This window comes from Catharus ustulatus, chromosome 31 (assembly GCF_009819885.2).
Source record: "Catharus ustulatus isolate bCatUst1 chromosome 31, bCatUst1.pri.v2, whole genome shotgun sequence".
NCBI lineage: Eukaryota > Metazoa > Chordata > Aves > Passeriformes > Turdidae > Catharus > Catharus ustulatus.
Genome location: NC_046251.1, coordinates 3,225,171 through 3,242,167, shown reverse-complemented (window position 1 = coordinate 3,242,167; position 16,997 = coordinate 3,225,171).

The window sequence follows — 16,997 nt, the reverse complement described above, 5'->3', positions numbered from 1 at the left end:
GGGATGATCCATCCTGCCCCCTCCACCATCCCCCCCTCCCTCCCTCATTAGGGCCCAGCCTCTTCCTCAGGGCAAATTCCCATCGCTGTTCTCATCCCAGAGTCACAACCAGCCCCAATTCCAGCTGTAAATTCCCCAAGGAATTGCTGCAGGTTTCAGGCAGCACCTTCAGCTCAGGACCCCTCAATAAATCCCTGTCCCAGCCCTTCAAAAAAGGTGCTGGCTGCACCCCTGTGCTGTCCAGATCAGCACTGGCAATCCAGAATAATGGATAATGGATAATTATTCTGTGCATCAGATTTACCTTTTTTAAAAGGTAGAATGGGGAAAAAAAATTTAAAAAAGGAAACAGAGAAGGATGCAGCCCCAGAAAGTGCCAGGATTGTGATGTCCATGTTTTGGCTCAAAATGCCACAAAATCCCACCTGGCTGTTTCCTAAAGGTTCCTAAGAACTCAAAGGATGCTCAACTTGGGCAGGAGGGTGGGGAAGTTGATGGAAAAGCTCGAGTTTTGTGGGAAAAGGGAAGGTTGTGGGATAGTTGGAAGGTGCTTGGGGGGGTTGAGGCATCATTCACCTTCAGATCCATGAAATAAAAACAGGATCAGGGCCTGAGGATTGCTGGGAAAGCCAGGGTTAAGGAAGGTAATTAACTAATAAATGGGAATAAATGGGATAATTAACAGCATTCCCCCATTTATGGTTCAATCTTATTGCAATTGCATTGATCCCCTTCAATCAATCACCCCTGGGAGCCGGGCACGTTCCCCGCGGGGATTTGGGAGCTGCAGAGGGGATCTGTGGGATCAGGGGATTTTTATCCCTCTTATCTGCCAGGCCACTCAGGAATCCACGGCACAGCCTCCCCCAGGCGACGCCGTATCAGCTCCAGCCGTGACCCCATCCCTGCCTGGAGCCTCTCCGGGGCTGCACAGGGCAGAGGGACGTGAGACACAGGGGCAAACCCGGCTGAGCACGGAGCGGGGTTTGGGAAATCAGCGGGGATCGGTCCTGGCTGAGCACGGAGCGGGGTTTGGGGCACGGAGCGGGGTTTGGGACATCAGCGGGGATCGGTCCTGGCTGAGCACGGAGCGGGGTTCGGACAATCAGCAGGGATCGGTCCCGGCTGAGCACGGAGCGGGGTTTGGGGCAGTCAGAGGGATCGGTCCCGGCTGAGCACGCAGGGGGATGGGAGCGGCTCCCGGGGCTCATCCCGGGATTCGCGCACCTGGAGCGGCCAGGAACGAGCTCCGGGCTCCCTCTGCCGGGCAGGTGAGGCCGCTGCAGCGCCTCCAAATCCACAACAGCTCCCGGGTTCCTCCCACAGGCACGGCCTGCAGGGAAAGGGGAACAGCGCCCAGGGAGCGAGGCATGGAGGGGATCCTGAACGGGGATCCTAAAGTGGAATCCTGAAGGGGGAATCCTAAAGGATACCCTAAAGAGGACCATAAATGAGGTCCTAAACAGGATCCTAAAGGGGATCCTGAAGGGCACCCTAAAAAGGACCCTAGAGGGGAGCCTAAACGAGATCCTAAAGGGGGAATCCTAAACGGGACCCTAAAGCGGATCCTAAAGGGGGATCCTAAATGAGACCCTAAAGGGGACCCTAAACAGGATCCTAAAAGGGACCCTAAAGGGGATCCTAAGGGGACCCTAAAAGGGACCCTAAAGGGGCTCCTGCTGCCAGGCTGGACGGGGCTTGGAGCTCCCTGGGATGGTGGGGCTGTCCCTGCCCACTGGATGGGCTTTAAGGTCTCTTCCCACCCGAACCATTCCATGAGTCTCTGATCCAAAAGGGTGTTGCTCCTCCACCAGGAGCTCCCATCCAGGTGGGAATGGCTGCTGGGATCCAGCCTGGCTGTTCCATTGCTCCCAGAGCTGTTCCCCCCTCCTGGAATCACTCTGGGAAGGTGAAGCAGCTGCCAAGGTGAGGAACTCATCCCTCCATCTGATCCCACCTGGCCAGGGGATGGATCTGTGACCTTCCCCTCCCTGGGCTGGGGTAACACCAGTCCCTGGCTGTGCTGCCAGTCCCTCTCTGAAATATCCCTGGATCCTTTCTGACTCCACTTTTGCATCCTCTAAGGGTCAAATCCACCAGGAACACACTCAAAAACATCTTTATCAGGGAACAAACCCTTTTCCCATCTGGAATCTCAGCCTCTCTGCTCCCCAGGAAACAGCTGCAGGGGGACATTCCTGGTTCTCCCAGGAATGGGTTTGGGGATGCACCCTCACTCTGGAAGCAGCCAGGCTTTTCCCAGGGCACGGAGCCTGGAGAAATCCAGCACCAGAGGGGAGCCAAAATCGCCCCTTTGTGTGCCATGGGGTTCAATGTGTGGGAAGGGAGGTGGAAACACCCTGGGCTGGGGAGCTGCTGGCCTGGAGCTCCCACCCCAGTTCCAAACCCGCCTGTCCCAGTTCAGCCAGCACCTGGAGTGACTCCAGTGCAGCACAAGAGGAAGGTGGATGCTCCAGGCCCTCTCCTGGCCTGGATGGAAGGGATGGAAGTGGCTCATCCCCAGAAATCAGCCATCGGGAAAAGCAGCTCCCCCACTTTGGGCTGCATTTCCCTTTCCTGCACCATCCTGGCCCAAACCGTGCCTCAGTTTCCCGTTTTTTTTTCACCTGCAGCCTCGGGGAGGATGGAATTCAGGGGGGATAATTTTGTTTTCATAATGAAACTCTCCAGGACAGAGCAGGGGAGGGCTCAGCAGGGATCTGTCCCCAGGCTCCATCACCACCCTGGGTGCCCCCATGGCCTGGGGGGGCTCCAAACCTCTCCGGGAGCCCCAAACCCCGGGGCTGGCTGCAAACAAACCCCTGGAGTGTGTCTAGGGAGGGGAGGAGGGAGGAGGGAGCCCGGCCCCATCGGGCCATGCCGGGGGAGCGGCCGGCGCTGCTCCGTGCCCGTACAAGGCCAGGTTGGGCTCTGCCGGCCCAATCCGGGCAGGAACAGCAACACCTGAGCCCAGCCCCGCCCAGCTGAGCACAGCTCGCCCAGGTGAGCACAGCTCGCCCTGCAGCCCCTCCCCACCTGGCACGGGACCGGAGCTGTGTCCGGTGGGAATTCCGCCCCAGAGACCCCAAGGTGGCCACGCTGGCTCAGCTTTAAGGCCGGGTGGCCCCGTCCCCTCCCCCATTCCCAGCCATTCTCCCTCCACACGGGAGGTGGAACAGCTCTGCCTGTGTCCTGCGGCCATCCCGGTGCGGGGATTCACTTTCCCCGAGCCCGGCTGGGATTGGGATTCACCCCCTAAACCCGGCTGGGATTGGGATTCACCCCCTCTAAACCCGGCTGGGATTGGGATTCACGCTCTAAACCTGTCTGGGATTGGGATTCACCCTCCTAAACCCGGCTGGGATTGGGATTCACCCCCTCTAAACCCACCCAGGATTGGGGTTCACCCGCTAAACCTGCCCAGGATTGGGATTCATCCCCCTAAACCCACCTGGGATTGAGATTCATCCCCCTAAACCCAGCTGAGATGGGAATTCATCCCCCTAAATCAGTCCGGGATTGGGATTCACCCCCTAAACCCGGCTGGGATTTGGATTCACCCCCTCTAAACCCGGCTGGGATTTGGATTCACCCCCTCTAAACCCACCCTGGATTGGGATTCACCCCCTACACTCGCCCAGGATTGGGATTTATCACCTAAACCTGGCTGGGATTGGGTTTCACCCCCCCTAAATCCGGGTCAGATGGGGATTCATCCCCCTAAATCGGCCTGGGATTGGGATTCACCCCCTGTGCCCTCCTGGGATTGGGATTCCCCTCCCCGGTGTCCCCAGCCCCGCTCTGTCTGATCCCGGCAGGATCCGGGGCTGAATTTGGGAGTCCCGAGGTTCCCAGCGGGATGTGCCAGCCCCGGCCGTTCCAGCCCCAGGAGCTCCCGGTCCTGACCCCGGGATCTGCTGCCCCGGTGATCTCCAGAGGCTCCTTCCAGCCCCAGGTGCACCTCAGCTGGATTCCTGCCCCAAGGCTGCCCTGGAGCAGTGCAAAGGCGGCTCTGAGGTGCCACCAGGCTGGGGGGACACGGGAGGGACCCCGAGGTGCCGGCACAGCCGAGCCCTGTCCCTGTCCCTGCCAGCCCCGCATTTGGGACAGAGCAGAGCTGATTCCCTTGTGCTGCCGGGGCTGGGGAGCGGTGCCAGCCCGGCCCCGGGGCTGGGAGTGCCCCGTGTGCCACCCCCGGGGCTGGGAGTGCCCCGTGTGCCACCCCCGGGCCGGGCACTCGCACCTGCAGCACCTGCGGCCCCGCCCTGCCCCAATTCCAGCCACGAGCCCCACCTGGGAGCAGAGGGGATTTGGGGTTTGCCCCAATTTCCACCTGCCCAGACCCCCTGCCTGGGGTGGGGCAGGAGCAGCCTGGCCTTGGACACTCCCAGGAATCATTTCCAGCTCCCCCTCTGCACTGAGGGGTTCAAGGGGCAGGGTTGGCACTGGCTGAGCTCCTGATCCAGGGCCCTCCCTTCCCACGTACCCAAACCTGCTCCCCTGGGGCTCAGCTGGACAAAAAGGGGCTCAGGGGGCACCTCCTGCCTCCCACAGCTCCCTGGCAGGAGGGTGGGGTCGGGAGCTGCTGGGAACAAGTGAAAATGGCCTCAAGTTGCATCAGGGAAGATTTAAGTTGGATTTAGGAAAAATTCCTCACTGCAAGGGTTGTAAAGCACTGGAGGGGGCTGCCCAGGGCAGGGGCAGAGTCTCCATCCCTGAAGTGTCCAGAGATGTGTGGCAGTGGCACCTGGGGACACGGTCAGGGGTGCCCAGGGTGGTGCTGGGTTGATGGTTGGACCTGATGCTCTCTGAGGCTTTTCCAGCCTGAGCAGTTCCTTGGTGGTTGCTGGGGTTTGGAGTTGGGCTCAGCTTATCCTCCCCACTCCCTCCAGGCCCTGCAGCCCCATCCCAAATTCCCCTCCAGGATGAGCCCGTGGGGCTGCAGGAGGTGGAAGAGCCCAGGTCACAGCACAGCTCCCCCTCAGGACACGGGGATGGCTTGGGCCTGGAATCATGGAATGGTCTCAAAGCCCTCCCCATCCCACCTCTGCCATGGCAGGGACACCTCCCCCTGCCCCAGGCTGCTCCAGGCCCTGTCCAGGAGCACTGGGCACTGCCAGGGACGGGGCAGCCACAGGGAAATCCATCCAGGGCCTCCCCACCCTCACAGCCAGGAATTCCTTCCCAATATCCCACCCAGCCCTGCCCTCTGCAGTGAAGCCATTCCCTGTGTCCTGTCCCTCCATCCTTTGTCCCCAGTCCCTCTCCAGCTCTCCTGGAGCCCCTTTGGACACTGGAAAAGGCTCCAAGGTGTCTCCAGAGCCTTCCCTTCTCCAGGCTCTGCTCCCTCCCAGCCCCATGGGTCTCTCTGATGCACACATTGACCAGAACAACAAACCTCAGGGAGTCAGGATCCACAGAGGGGTCTGGGACAGTGCCCTGTGTCCATGGAGGGGTCTGGGACAGTGCCCTGTGTCCAGGGAGTGACCTGGGACAGTGCCCTGTGTCCATGGAGGGGTCTGGGACAGTGTCCTGTGTCCATGGAGGGGTCTGGGGGATGCAGGACAGTGCCCTGTGTCCCTGGAGGGGTCTGGGGGATGCAGGGCTGTGCCCGTGTCCATGCAGGGACCCGGCAGGAGCAGAAAAGCCCCAGCTCAGCAGGGAATGGAGCTCCCAGGGCTGCTCCTGGCACAGCCCCTGGAAGCACGCCAGGAATTCACAATGGAACGGAGCTCAGCCGCTCCTGCCGGGACCTGCCGTGTTTGCGAGGCTCGGGCACACCCAGAAATTCAGCGCTTCGGAAAAAAAGCCTCAGCACCTGGGCAGGGGAGGGGGAGGAGGAACCACTTCAGAGCTGAGGAATCCCAGGCTGAGTCAGGCTCTGACGCAGGAAGCAAACAGGGCTGGGGGTGCGGAGGGGGTCGGGCAGCCCCTCTGCCCCCTGTGCCAGGGGGATTTGGATCCCCCGAGTCCATGGAACGTTTTCAGCTGCAGCAGAGCTTCTCCAAGCACTTCCCAACACCCACCACCCACCTTTACCTGCCTCAAACCAAGCCCAAGGTCCTGAAATCTCCTTTGTCCCAGCACTTCTCAGGCTGGTGCAATCCCAGTGCAGCAGCAAGAGCAGCCCCCTGCCCACAGAGAGGCAATCCACCCTTGGAAAAAGGGGATAAAGAACACCTGGAGGTTCATTTCCAATGCTTCCAGAGCCTTGTCAGGGATCTGTCACTTCCTCTGGGCAGGAAAAGGGAAGCAGGGATGAAGACTCCACTACTGACATAAGCTTGGAGCCTTTGGGGGTTTGGAATTGCAAGTGGAGGAGTAAAACAGCCCCAGCTCAGTGCCTTGGCTGCAGATCCACTCTGGATTTACAGCTCCCTGCCCTCCACCGTGGGTAAATCCAGCATTCCCTCAGCATTCCCTCAGCATGGCCTGGGTATCTCTCCAGAATGACCCATCTGCACCAGCTCAGCCCAGCATTCCCAGTGCTGACACCAGTTCCAGTCTCAGTTCCTGAAGTGAGAACCTCATGGAATCCCAGCTGCTCTCCTGGTTCAAACCAACAACAGAAAACCCTCAAATAATGGGACCCCAAACCCAGACTAAACCAGGGGAAACAAATCCAGATATCTGGAGCACAAGACACACAAAAAATCACAGAGTTCATCCAGCCTTGGATTTGCCATGGGGAAATCTGAAATTGAGGAGCATGAGACATTTCTCCTCTTCAGATGGGAATGTCCTTCCCATCCTGTCCCATGGCCTGTCCTGGACCCAGAGAGCTGCTCCCAAATTTGGCACCTCGGTGGCCCTGGGTGCTTTGGGTCTCCCAGGGAGGGCCCCCAGGGGAACAGGAAACATCTGTGATCCAAAAGGGCCCCTCTGGAATGAAGGCTGCAGGGAAAGGGGGTGCCCAGGATGGAGCTGCCCAGGTGTGCAGGAACTGCCCTTTGGAAAGGGCAGGAGGAGTTGGGGAAGGGGAAGCTGAGCCTGGAAGGGCAGAGTGGCTCCCAGGTGAGCAGCAAACAGCAAAGCTGCTCCAAATTTGGGTTCTGCAGCACCTCAGGGAGCCTGGTCTGGTTTGGATCTCCCAGGGAATAAAGGGGCACCAGAAAGCAGCTCTGGAATGAGGGGGTGCAGGGAAATGGGGTGCCCAGGTGTGCAGGAATTGTCCTTTGGAGAGGGGAAGCTGAGCAGTGCTGAGTGTGTTCCCCTCATTCCCAAAACTGGTCCCACGGGCTCAGCCCTGTCCAAGTTCCCCCATTGCTTTTGGGGAGCAGGGAGATGCAGGGCTGGACTCCCTCCATCCCTGCTGCCAGCAGTTCCCGACAGCAGCTCCTGCCGTGCCCCCACCCACGGGACAGGCTGGGACCTGAGCGGGGCTGGGATCCGCCCGCGCCGGCCCCGGCGGCTGCTCTGCCCTTACACAACCGGGGAAGGCTGGGCAGGGGCGAGGGGGTCCCACCCGGGCTGGGGAGGGGGTGCAGGGGTGTGGGGGTCCCACCTGGAGAGGGTATGAAGGAGTGTGGGGGTCACACCTGGAGGGGGTGCAGGGGCTGGCAGCACTGAATTCCATCACAAACTGCCCGAGTGTCCCCCTGGAGCTCAGCCCACCTGGAGTGGAGGAAGGAGCCACTCAGGGATTTCTTTTTGGCCTCGAGTGGCTGCAGCCCCTGCTCTGGATAAAATCCCAGTCCACAGGTGGGAATTGCCTCTGGGCTGCTCAGCCATCCTGGGAAGGGGCAGCATTCCCACTTCTTCCCAAAGGGGCTGAGCTGTTCCAGCCAGGAAGAAGCCCCAAATTCTGCACTAAGGCACAGACCCAGAGCTGCTCCCTGTGCTTGGTGCTCCAGCTGCACATGGAAAGGGCAAGGGCAGCACAGACATACTCATGGTGCTCCCAAAACCCCCAAAATCCTGCTCCCCATGCCAAGGCCAGGCTGGCTGGGGCTCAGAACAACCTGGGCTGTGAAGGTGTCAGGAATGGGATGGGCTTTAAGGTCCTTTCCCATCCAAACCAGCCTGAGACTGGGACTAATCCAGGTGTACCTGAAGGAGGCATTGACAGAGCTGCCCTTCCCTGCCAGCTAAAACCCAGAATTCCAGCTCCAGCACAAATGGGATGAATCCCTGTGCCAGTTCCTGTGTTTTTTACTCTGAACTGGGAGTTTTTCACCAACCATCCCAACCACGCCAGGAATGGGGTGGGGATGTTTTGACAGGGAGCCCTGGATCACGTCCAGATCCCACCCAGCTCCCTCCTCTCACCTCTCCCTGCTCCTGATGTGCTTGGCTCCGAGTGTCAGGAGACTGGAATTTGAGAGAAAACAGACTCAGAGAGCAAACACTGCCCCTTAGCAGGGGGAAAGGCAGGGGTGGCAGGCCCAGGATCACACACCCGAGTGGGAATGGAACATCTGGGGCTAAACCTGCATCTGAAAACACCTCAGGGAGCATCTCTGAATCCCACCCGAGTGGGAAAACCCCTGAATCCCACCTGAGTGAGAGCATCCCTGAATCCCACCTGAGTGGGAATGGAACATCTGGGGCTAAACCTGCATCTGTAAAACACCTCGGGGAGCACCCCTGAATCCCACCTGTGTGAGAGCATCCCTGAATCCCACCTGAGTGGGAAAACCCCTGAATCCCACTTGAGTGGGAGCATCTCTGAATCCCACCTGAGTGGGAATTGAACATCTGAGGCTAAACCTGCATGTGTAAAACACCACAGGGAACATCCCTGAATTCCACCTGAGTGGGACTGGAACATCTGGGGCTAAATCTGTAAAACACCTCGGGGAACACCCCTGAATCCCACTCTCGTGGTAGAATCCCTGAATCCCACCCGTGTGGGAATGGAACATCTGGGGCTAAACCTGCATCTGAAAATACCTCGGGGAGCATCTCTGAATCCCACCTGAGTGGGAGCATCCCTGAATCCCACTCTCGTGGTAGAATCCCTGAATCCCACCTGAGTAGGAATGGAACATCTGGGGCTAAACCTGCATCTGTAAAACACCTTGGGGAGCATCCCTGAGTTCCACCCGAGTGAGAGCACCCCTGAATCCCACCCGAGTGGGAATGGAACATCTGGGGCTAAACCTGCATCTGTAAAACACCTCGGGGAACATCCCTGAATCCCACCTGTGTGAGAGCATCCCTGAATCCCACCCGAGTGGGAATGGAACATCTGGGGCTAAACCTGCATCTGTAAAACACCTCGGGGAACATCCCTGAATCCCACCTGTGTGAGAGCACCCCTGAATCCCACCCCTGTGGGAGCATCCCTGAATCCCACCCGAGTGGGAATTGAACATCTGGGGCTAAACCTGTAAAACACCTCGGGGAGCACCCCTGAATCCCACTCTCGTGGTAGAATCCCTGAATCCCACCCGCACGGCAGCACCCCTGAGAAGGCAGGAGCACATCCCTGTTTTCAGCAGGGATCCCGGTTTTTGCTCGCTGCCTGCAGCCGGCTGGGACAGGCGCTGGGGCGGCTCCGCCCGGCCCCGGGGCAGCTTCGGGAGCCGCTGTGGGCGCGTCCCCGGAGCCTCCCGAGCTGCCATCCCTCTGATCCTCCCGAGCTGCCATCCCTCTGATCCTCCCGCGTCCTGCCCTGGGCTGGGAACGCCGCGCCTCTGGCTCCAGCCCACTCTCGCTGGGTTTTGCACAGGAGGCAAATCTCGCTGCTGCAAAGCTCCCACATCAGCACATTGGCAGGAGCGGAGCCTTCCCAGCCATCCCAGAAATGTCCAGGCCAGGTGTGGATGATACAATTCCTCCAAAGCCATCTTCCCCTGGCCCCTGGAACTTGCTATAACAGATAAGGTATCCTAGATACCAAGGTTGAGCCAAATTCCTTAAGAATTTGGTCACACTCTAACACCTTGGAAGATAATTGGTTAGAAATTAGTCTGTGTAATTGGTAAATTTAGAACATTTGACTTAGATTGGATGCTGTTCTTTGTATAAACTTTTTATTGGCTGTAGTTTGAATCCCCCTTGAACCTATAAATATGACTGTCTGCCCTCTGTCTCTGAGAGAATCCTGCTTGACCACCCTTCCCATGAAATAAAGATTCTTGTGGAACACAAGCAAGGCTCTGGTCCTTCTCTGCTGGCTGATGTGAGCTCCTGAGAGATGGCTGATCCATATTAGCACTCTCAGCTCCTGGTAAAACAACCAGGAACAAAAAGAAAGTTTACAGCCAGAGAGGGAAGGGGGGCTCCTGGAGCCTGGGGAGGTGCCCAGCTCCTGCTCCAGCCTTCCCCAGCTCCCTGTGCTGCTGCTGGGCTTGGACTGGGTGATCCCGAGCGTGTCTTCCACCCTTGGTGATTCCATGAGCTCCCACCCCTTCCCTCTGGCCCAGCCACCTCCAATCCCCCAGCCCAGCTGGTCTTGCACGGTTCAGATGCCCAGGGAGAGCAGCTCCTGTCATGGGGAGAGCAGGACCTTCCTTGTTCTGCCACCAACAAAACCTGGATCTCTGTGATGGGACATCACAGACAGGGGCTGGGATGAGGCACTCTGGGATCCTCCAAGGGATCCCACGGCTCCCCTGGGCTTCCCAAAGCCTTGCAGAGCCCTGGGATGTTCCCTCAGGGGTCATTCAGTGTCCCCCCAGCCCTGCACCCACAACAGAGTCCAATGGAACCAAGCTCTGCATCAACCAGGGCCATCCTCGGGATGGGAACAGGGGGACAATCATGGAATCCCACAAGGGGCTGGGTTGGGAGGGACTTGGAAGGTTCCAGGGCTTCCAGAGGTTCCATCCTCTGCTCCTGTGTCCACACCCCCCAGTGGATCAAGGCTTTATGGGCATTTCCACTCACTAAAAACATTTCTTCACCTTCCAACTCTAAATCCTAAAATTCTCTAAATCCTTAAAAATCCTTACAACTCTTCCTTTGGAGCCTGAAGGGGAACCAGCCCAGCTCCACCATGGAGTCCAGATCCTACAACTCCTTACAAAGCCTTTCCTGGCTGAGCCTGTCCCGGTGAGTCAGCCCTGCACAACGCCCGAGTCAGCACTTCCCACAAAGCAGCTGGAGCAGGGCCTGGAAAAACGCAGCCACATCCCCAGAGGGAGCTGCCAGGACCTGCCGGGCTGGCACAGCACGGGGAATGTGCTGCTGCCAGAGAAACACAGCCAGAGAGAACAGGGAGCAGCTCTGCCTCCCCCCCAGGCACAGGGCCCTGTTTGGGACATGTCAGAGTCTCCTGGGAAACCTGGAGCCAGCCCAGGCCTGGCCTTGCCCTCTCCCACAGCCCAGGGAAAGCTCCTTTGGGCACAGGAATCCCCCAGGTCAGATTATCCAGGCCAGGTGAGATGGCACCCCCAGCATCCAGAGCACGACCCTCAGCAGAAGGGAGCTGAGAACCCCAGGAATTCCTGGTTCCATTCCCAAGCTCATCCAGAAGGGAGCTGAGAACCCCAGGAATTCCTGGTTCCATTCCCAAGCCTCGTCCAAAAGGGAGCTCAGAGCCCCAAGAATTTCTGGTTCCATTCCCAAGCTCATCCAGAAGGGAGCTCAGAACCCCAGGAATTCCTGGTTCCTTTCCTAAGCTCATCCAGAAGGGAGCTCAGAGCCCCAGGAATTCCTGGTTCCATTCCCAAGCTCATCCAGAGGGGAGCTCAGGACCCCAGGAATTCCTGGTTCCATTCCCAAGCTCATCCAGAAGGGAGCTCAGAGCCCCAAGAATTCCTGGTTCCATTCCCAAGCTCATCCAGAAGGGAGCTCAGAACCCCAGGAATTCCTGGTTCCATTCCCAAGCTCATCCAGGTTAGCCAAGTGAGATTCCCACATCCAGCCTCGATTTTCAGGAGAATGGAGCTCATGAGCACAAGGCCCAGGAGGTTCTGCACTGGATTCCCAGATCTCATCCACACTCAAAGATCAGGAGATGCTCCAGGAATGTCTGATTTGATTCCCAATTCTCATCCAATCCTTTCCTCCCTCCTCTCCCAAGCAGCTCCCAGATCCCATGGGATTTCTGTTCCCTCTCACTGAGCCCTCACAACAGCACTTTTCCCCCTCAGACCTTCCCTGCACGTTCCTGTGCTCCCAGGTGCAGCCCCTCTGCTCTCTCCTGGCTTTTCCATGGAACCTGGACACCTTCCCCACCTGCCCTGAGCACTGAACAAGCTGTCCTGGATGGAGCCAAACCAGAAGCCCCCCAGATGGGATGAAAAAGGCCCTTCCCAGGTCCCTGTGGGTGCTGTAACAGTTGGGATCCACAGTGGGATTGGGGCAAAGCAAAGGCAGCTCTCAGGGATTCATCCTGTGGGAATTCTGAGGAAAGGACTGAGCCCCATCTGTGTCAGCAATGGGGCAGCTGTGGAGGTAAAGCCCCACCTGAGGAATGTGCTGCAGGTCCTGCTTCAGGGGCTGGGGGCAGGAAATCCTTTGGGATCTGCCCCAGTTATCCCCCAGGAGCTGGGAATGTCCAGCCAAACACAGGGGTCACTCCCCAAACCATTCCCAGGAGATCCAGGAGTCCTGCACACATTGCAGAGGAGTCCCCACAGCTGCCAGGTTCCCCCATGTCCAGGCCCAGGGGACACCAGAGGATGTTCCTGCCCCAGGGGAAGGATTTTCTCCAGGTGGACATGAAGCCAGAGCCCCTCCCCAGGGCCCTTGGGGGGACATTCCATGTTTGCATACATTTATTAGAGATTTGGGAAAAGTCCTGCATGGAAGGGCTGTCCAGCCCTAAAAGGCTGCCCCAGGGCAGGGGCAAAGTCCTGGAAAGTGTCCAAGAAATGTGTGGATGTGGCACAGCCAGGGGTCACCTTGGTGGCTGGACTTGATCTCCAAGGGCTTTTCCAGCCTGAACAATTCCATGATTCCTGGCACAGGCTTTGTCACCTGCTCTGAGGGGACACCAAGTCTGGCTGCATTAGAGGAGTTTCTCCCATAAACCTTCACCCTCCTGCCTGTTTTCCTCACACAGGGAAGGGGAATTTCACCCAAAATGCCAGCAATGATCTCAACCCTCACAGCAATCCCTTCAGGGAGCTTTTCCCAGCACCATCTCACACAGATCCATGGAAGGTTTGGGTGGGAAGGGACATTAAAGCCCATCCAGTGCCACCCCTGCCATGGACAGGGACACCTCCCACTGTCCCAGGCTGCTCCAAGCCCTGTCCAGCCTGGCCTTGGACACTTCCAATGACAGGGCAGTCACAGCTGATCTGGGAATCCCATCCCAGGGCCTCCCAACCCTCACATGGAGGAATTCCTTCCCATATCCCATCCATCCCTGCCCATTCCCTGTGTCCTGAATCTCCAGGCCACTGTCCCAAGTCCCTCTCCAGCTCTCCTGGAGCCCCTCTGGGCACTGGAAGGGGCTCCAAGGTCTCCCTTTATCCCTCTCCTCTGCAGGTGAACACCCCCAGCTCTCCCAGCCCAGCTCCAGAGGGACCCCAGCCTGTGAATGTGAGCTGGGAGTGCCTGGAGCAGGGCTGTCCAGCAGGGATGTTCCCAGGGTTAATGGGGATGCAGAGACAGGGCTGAGGCATCCCAGGGCTGGCAGGTTTGGGAGGCTCCCTGTGTTTGATCCGTGCAGGATCCCAGGGAGCTGCTTTGATGTGTCAGCCTGGCAGCAGGGCCTGTTCCAGCACGACTGCTCCCAGATTCCTGCGGGAACAAAGCTGCACCTCAGCACTTCCAGAGGCTGCCACTGACCCCAGGGCACAGCAGGGACACCAAGTGACACAGAGGGACCCCCTCAGCACCAGCTGCCCTGTCCTTCCCAGGAATTACAGCCAACACCCAGCAGAATGGGTTTTTCTGGGGTGCTGGTGCAGCCCATCCCACAGGGCTGGATCTGATCCCTGCCCCAGCACATGCCAGGGGTTTCATCAATTATCCAACGTGTGTCCTGCCATGGAAACATGGATCAGCTCCCTCCTGAGCCTCCCTGCCCCACAGCAGGGTCCCCACACGAGTTTAGGCAGATTTGGCCTCGGAACTTCCTCACTCCCAGTAAAACAGCTCAGGGGAGGATCCAAGGACGGAGCAGCTTTGTTAAACACCAGGATGGAATTCCAGGGGGCTGATAAGAAACATTTTATGGTCCTGATTGAACTGGGATTGTCAGGTCAGAAGAGATAAGGTCTCTTAAGGAAGAGCATTTCATATTCCCTGGAAGCAGATTCCCACCCTGGATCATGACTCCAGCCCCTTCCAGTGGGCCCAGCTCCATGGGAACAAGGATGCTCCAAATTCACTCATTCCAAGGAACCTGAGCTAAGAAATGATGGCAAAGATTATGTCCATAATGATCCAATGGACTTCTGTGCCAAGAGGGAAAACAAACCTGCCTCAGTTTGTTCCATAAGTGAATACAATGGGAAACCTGAGGTATTAAATGAAATCCCAGAGAAGGATTGAGGAGCTCAGTGAAAAACTTCCACAATGTGCCAGCTTCTCCACCAGGGCCAGGGAGGATAAAGCCTTGGAGACCCCAAGGAACCCTTCCCTCCTGGAAATTAAACCCAAGGGTTCATGGCCAAGACATTTCCATCTCCAGAACTGAGGGCCTGAGGAAGGGAACAGCCAAACTCTCCCTGTTTGTGACCCAGCAGGACACATCAAGGAATCCTGGAATGGTTTGGGTGGGAAAGAACCTTAAAACCCATCCCACCCCTGCCATGGCAGGGACACCTCCCACTGCCCCAGGCTGCTCCAGCCCCATCCAAGCTGGCCTTGGGCACTGCTGGGGATGGGGCAGCCACAGCTGCTCTGGGCAGATGTGCAGAGTGACCCCAGCCTCACTCCTGGATTTGTGGTTGGTTTTCCCACCAAGATCCCACCAGGGCTCTGCTCAGTTCACCTTTCCCAGAAGGAAGAAGTTCAACCTTTGCCCCAGAACTGGTGATACTGGGAGGGAAAAGCCAAGCTCCCAAAGTGAGGCTGGGTTGGGACTGCTCTTTTCCCAGCTCTCCAGAATCAGATTCCCAGACTTGCACAGGTTGCCACCTCTCCCTTTTCTCCTGTAATTCCAAAGTGACAGCAGGAGCAAGAAGGAACCTGCCCTGAGCTGAGCCATGGAAATCCAAACCTCTGCCCTGGGACCTGCAGGGACAAGTTCCTGGGCCCAGGAACCTGCTGCCAACTCCCAGCTCCTGAATTGGGTCCCTCCACTCCTGGGCTTTGGCTCAAACTGGAAGTTGAACGAATCCATTTTTTGCCAGTTAGAAATGATGGGATGGCTGAGGTGGGAAGGAACATTAAAGTCCATCTTGCACTACTCCAGGGTGTTCCAAGCTCTGTCCAACCTGGCCTTGGACACTTCCTGGGATGGGGCAGCTGTGATTTAACATTGACAGAATTATCTTTCATTTTCCCAGGGATTCCCAGGGGTGGGAGCTGCCCATCCCTCAGCATCAAAGCCAAACACAGCTGAACAAACTCTTTGAGAAAGCTTTTTATGGATATGATCCAGCTCTGGTTTGGAGATTCCCTCTGAGGAAATGCAATTCCATTTGCTAAAGTCCAGCCCAGTTCTAGGAAGGTGAACACACAGAAACTTCTAAATGTGGTAAAATTGGGAAGCAGAAAATGAAAAAACCTGGATGAGCTCTGGGAAAGGGACTCATCCCTTCCAGGGCCAGGGCTGAGGGAATGGGAAGGAATCACAGCTGAGGAGTCTGAAGAATTCCTGCTGCTCCAAGGGCTGAGGAAAAGCAGCCATGGAAATGGCACAAGGACAACAGAATCAGGGAATGGCTTGGCCTGGAAAAGCCCTCTGAGACCATGGAGTCCAACACCTGCAGCCACCCTGACCATGTCCCCAAGTGCCACATCCACACACGGCTGTGAAATCCCTCCAGGGGTGGGGACTCCCTCTCCAGCCGTGTCAGGAGGTTCTGGATGTGCAAGGGAGCAGCCCCAGGACATTTGGGGCTCTCAGGTTGTTCCCTCTGACCTCTGATGTGCAAGGGAGCAGCCCCAGGACATTTGGGGCTCTCAGGTTGTTCCCTCTGACCTCTCCAGTTCCTGCCTGGGCCCTAGAGTTCCACACTCCATTTTTCCCTGGGAATGTGTCCTTCCTGCTCACCCAGCACAGGAATCTGGGACACAGCAAAGTGCCCCTTAGAAGAAGTGACACTGAGTGTCACAGGAGTGACAGCAAAGAGAAATCCAAAATTTAAACAAAAAAAGATCTCATGACTCCAACCCAATCCCACTTCCTCCAAGGGCTGGAAGCACCTGCAGAACCACCTGGAAAGTGGAAGCTCCAATGTCTGAATTTTGATGCTTCAGCTCCCCTGCCTCAATTCTTCCATGGCAGAAGGGGAGAGTGACCTCCCCACAGCAGGGGAGGCCTAAAGAGTCCCAGCACGTGGCAGGGGACTAATTAATCCCTGCAGGGATTATTGGGAACAGGGCACAGCTCTGAGCCCAGGCTCCTCAGGTTTTCCATCCCCAAAGTGCTGTGCAATCACCCAGCCAAGATCCCCATCAGGCAATCAAACCTGGGATGGAAAAACTGAGGCAAACTGGGCTGGAACAATCCCAGAGCTCGGTGCTCAGGAGCTTCCCAAGGCCCAGGCAGATGCTCTGGGGGAGCTCCAGCTCCCTCAACAGCAGCAGCCACCCCTGGCAGGGCCATCCTGGGATCAGGGACATCCCTCTCCTGCCCAGCCCAGGTATCCTCAACCCTCCCAGGGTGACCAAGCCCAGGGGTTCCTCGAGGAAACCAAGTCAGGTTGTCCAGAGCAGCAGCACTTCCATCCCTGGAGGTGTCCAAGGCCAGGCTGGGCAGGGCTGGGAGCACCTGGGACAGTGGGAGCCATGGCAGGGGTGGGATGGGGAAATATTTGGAGTCCCTTCCCACCCAAACCATTCCTCCTCCCTGAGGAAGGACCACAGAGATTTGCTGCTGTCCCAGAAACCAATGTGGGTTTAACCCCAGCTGGAATTTCCCTCTGTCCCAGCCTCAGGAAAACTGGGATCACGTTTTTGCTATATGGGAAATGCAGGGGGTT